This window comes from Miscanthus floridulus, chromosome 14 (genome assembly GCF_019320115.1).
Source record: "Miscanthus floridulus cultivar M001 chromosome 14, ASM1932011v1, whole genome shotgun sequence".
In the NCBI taxonomy this organism is placed as follows: Eukaryota; Viridiplantae; Streptophyta; class Magnoliopsida; order Poales; family Poaceae; genus Miscanthus; species Miscanthus floridulus.
In genome coordinates, this window is record NC_089593.1 from 69,248,471 (window position 1) to 69,252,626 (window position 4,156).

The 4,156-nt window shown below is 45.3% G+C and overlaps 1 long non-coding RNA gene across 2 annotated transcripts; it reads left to right on the forward strand.

The window, feature by feature from the left end:
• Nucleotides 1–2,595: 2,595 nt before the first annotated feature.
• LOC136505482 (uncharacterized) lies at nt 2,596–3,828 on the forward strand. Of its 2 annotated transcripts, none has more exons than XR_010771225.1 (3): nt 2,596–2,644; nt 2,747–3,174; nt 3,250–3,828. It is a non-coding gene; the product is annotated as an uncharacterized lncRNA (long non-coding RNA). The 2 variants fall into 2 exon arrangements; XR_010771224.1 differs by having other exon boundaries at nt 2,598–2,644; nt 2,733–3,174.
• Nucleotides 3,829–4,156: the final 328 nt, after the last annotated feature.

Sequence of the window (4,156 nt, forward strand, 5' to 3'; positions counted from 1 at the left end):
AATGGAAAATAAAGCTAAAAAACCCCATATACATGTGTCAATATTATATGAGCGATGTGTAATGGTAATTGAATACTCTCTGAATGCATCCGAGTACTTCACAATATATTCCGAGTATTTTTAGAATTAGACGGTAGCACTTTCGAGTACCATCCAAAATAAACAAGTAACAGATTAACCGTCACATACACCGTTAGGGTTTCATCTTATGAGAAAACGGCGTTATTTAAAAACTCCATATGGGCCATTCTAGAAGCCGAAGGGATAAGGCCCATTAAACGAACCATGAACTTATTATAAATAAATCCATAAGATTCAACCCTAATCATACTCAACCCTTATTCCCTTCTCATTACCATAGCCTTCGAGCGCCGCCACCCCAAAACTGTCGAGCAGATCCAAACGGGGGTCTTGCAAAAGCAAGGGCACCAATCTTAGATGCGAGTGAAAAAACCAGCCGCAATCAGAACCATGGCTCCGAAGAAGGGAAAGACCAGAAATCAAGCCAAAAAACAGGCTGAAAAAGATTCATGGCCCAACATGAACTTCAAGCAGCCACCATTAGATTGCCTTGCGTGGAAGAAGCCAATCACTGAAGAAAAACATCTTGAAGAATTGGTGACTACTGGATTATTACTAGATAAAGCTATTGGTCATTGGAGAGCCCCCGAAGATGATATGTATCCAGGAGCAGGAGGCCAAGAGATTGTTATGTTCACTTCATATGTGCAGAGAGGTTTGGGACTACCATCGTCCAAGTTTTTTCGGCACCTCCTGCATTATTATTATTTGACTGTGAACCATCTGACGCCAAACGGCATCCTTCACACATCTCAATCTTCGTACATCTATGCGAAGCATTTATCGGCATTTGCCCATCTATTATGTTATTTCGTCGCTTCTTCTGGGTCAAGTGCCAGCCAAGTGACCAGAAGGCAACCCCAGTTGGTGGAGCAGGGATCGAGCTTCGTATTGATAGCAAAGCGGAGTACTTAGAATACGAACTTCCGGAATCTGTGAGGGATTGGAACCAGAAGGGGTTCTATATGTACAACCATCCTTCCAGCGCTGGCGAAACACACCGGATTTGCTCCCTACAAGAGGTCTCAATGGTTGGAGAAATTGACTGTAGTAGAGCATGCTCAGATCCTCCCTTTTATCAAACAGATGGATGCGTTGAAGATGTCTGGAGTAACTGGCGAAATTGTCGTCAAGAGTTTCATTACTCGGCGGATTCAACCACTAGACCAACGAGTAAACTTTGGCTTTGAATATCTTGAGGCCAAAGATCCAACAAGAACAACCCCTGAAGCAATGCCTTCGAAACAGGTACTCATCCTGATGATAGAATTGCTCAAGGGAATTAATCAAATACCCGAAGATGTGATGTATCCTTTCAGCGCAAGCCGACCGCACCCTGAGGTAAAGTACTCAGCAAGGATCTCTTTGTCAATCTTCTGTCCTACTGCTTACCCACCTCAACTGTTAATGTAGGGATGGGGTCGCAGGTATGATGACTGCCCCGAACCACCATTGATCACCAATGATGCCAGGATTAGTCATGAGAAGCCCATGGAGGATACAGATATCCAAGACGTCCCCGAATCTATTGAGGTGAGCTCAGAAGACACTTCGTCAGATGACCACATCCATGCCAGGAGTGTAGGGGAAGAATAGAGTACTCGGATGTGCTCAAGGAGCCCAAGTATAGAAATGCCACCCCCTGCAATTCCAAAGAAAGCTCGTACAAGTAACCGTATAGCCTGCAGAAAGATCAATATTTCAAAGATACTAGAGCCGGAGAGTAGTCGGCAATCTCCGCTGACCGCTCAAGGGGCAGGTAACCCCTAATCCGACTACTTCGGAGTCTTTAAGTATGATTGTTGCAAATATAATATATGCCCTGTTTTATATTTTCAGAAGGACAACCATCCGAAGTGGGAGGGACCAGTGCAGCCCCCGAGCTTCAATCGCCGGATAACACCACCACCACTACTAGTGTAGGCGTGGAAAAGGAGAAGAAGAAACTACGGCTACCAACCGCTCCTCTACTTTTGATTGTCGAGTAAGTGATTTTAAATAAATAGTCTTTCATAATCAAAACAACATGTGTTAGACCCTTGTTGTTTTGTTTTTGCAGAGAGCAGCCAGCACAAGAGCAAGAGGTGATACCTCCATCAGCATCCGCTCCTGATACTTCAATTGATGTATCCACTATCGTGGGTGCCGATGACAATTCAGGCACAACCGTGGAGCCCATAATCCCCATAGCATCTTCTCCTATAGAAGTTGCTGCCCAAGAAGCCGGGGAGATGACAGAACCCTCCGTACTTCATCAAGAAGAAAGCAAAAAAGGGCCAATGATGGATTTACCGCTCGTCTCCTCTATTGGTGAGGCCATCTCTGCTTGGTGGGCATTTACACAAGGATCAACGATCAATGAATCACTTGATTCTGTCCCAACTGCAGCTGCTGTTTCTAACATGGAAAAAGAACTCCCCTCAAGCTCGAGTGGTCCGAGTACTCAGAGGATGATAGAAGTACTCGGATACGACTCCGATATTGCTAAGATAAGGGGGGGGGGGGGGGGGGGGTGGTCAATCAAATTCGCCCGCAATTGGGTGCACTTGACCAATTGATTGAGGTAATAAGTTATTCTCAAAATAACAGTTGATCTCTGTTTATTCTTTTTGAATGTCAATATATCTGACAAACACGTGTGGCTGATCAAGCCAAAATCATTCAGCGTCAATTTATGGAGGAGCAAACTCGTGCAGAGGAGAAATACTTAGCTGAAATTAAGGAGCTAAAGAATGCTCTCCATTCCAAGGAAGCTGAAGCCCATACGGCTAGTCAAATACTCAGCGCCCGTATCTCAGAGCTGGAATCTGCTGTAAGGCGTGTTGCCGGAGAACGGGATGCTGTCATAGAGCGGGAGTCTAAGACGTATCAAGATCTGGACAATGTGAAGGCTCAAGCAAAGAAGGCCAAGATTGCTTTGGAGAAAAAACTTAAAGGTAAGTAAAATCTGCCGCTCGAGTATTAATTTTTCATCTTGTTAGACACTGATCTCCTCGCACTTTTGCTGAGGCGGAAAAAGAAGTGTAGAACAAGACTGACGAGGCACTCCGTTGGAAAAGAGCCTTCAGGAATAAAGATGATGAGCTCCAATAGGTACAGATCAAAGCTAAAAATACTCTGGCGGAATCAAAGCAAATCCGTCATGATGCTGATCGAGATCTTGCACAGGCATTAGTCTCCGTGAAGCAGCAAAAGGAGCAACTGGAGTTGAAGAACTCAGAACTATCTGCGTTTCATGCATCTTTGGAGCCATTGCTGGACATGATCCCTGAGGCGGAAGAAGAGTGTACCTTACCCATCCTAGAAAGGATTAAGTTTGCTCCTAGCCGCCTGGGGAGGTACATCAACGGCATCGCCCAGATGATCGTAAAAAACCTTCTGGCGACTTTCCGGGTACATCTTCCGCAATTAGATCTGAAGATCATCAAGAGCGGAATCCGCGCGGATGTACGGATGCTGATATATCCAAGGCAGGAGAAGAGGTGAAGGATTTAGCCATCGACTATGCTACCAGCCTAGGATTAGTTGATCAAGAGTAGTCTTCTTGGATAATTCTTTGTAATTATGAAATATGATGAAAATCAATCATTGGTTTCGAGTGTATGTAAAAGTTTGTATTGTTGCTTAGGATTTTTGCTCCTTAGGACAAAAGCAACTGCGATCTTTATAGGACTCATCAGCCCTTTAGATGGGTTTTGTAAAGAAAACGCAAAGATCTCTTTCGGGCGCAGAGTGTGCAGCCATGGAGCCTACTTTTTAGTCTCCTTAAGCATTTGCAGCGTGTCCGGGTCCATTTATCATTACTATGGACATACTTGACACTACGTAAAAAAACAGTTTTTAGCAACGGAACGAATTTTTTTATAGGGGCGGCCGGTGATGGAGCCGCCCCTACAGTGGCGTGCTCGGGAGCCCTGACACTAGCCGCCCCTATAAATGAAACAGCAGGGGCAGCCGGTGATACAAGTCGCTCCTACAAATGAGTCTGATTTGTAGGGACGGCTCACTCACCAGCCGTCCCCGACGTTTCTATTTGTAGGGGCGGCTGGTGATTGAGCCGCCCCTACAGTGGCGT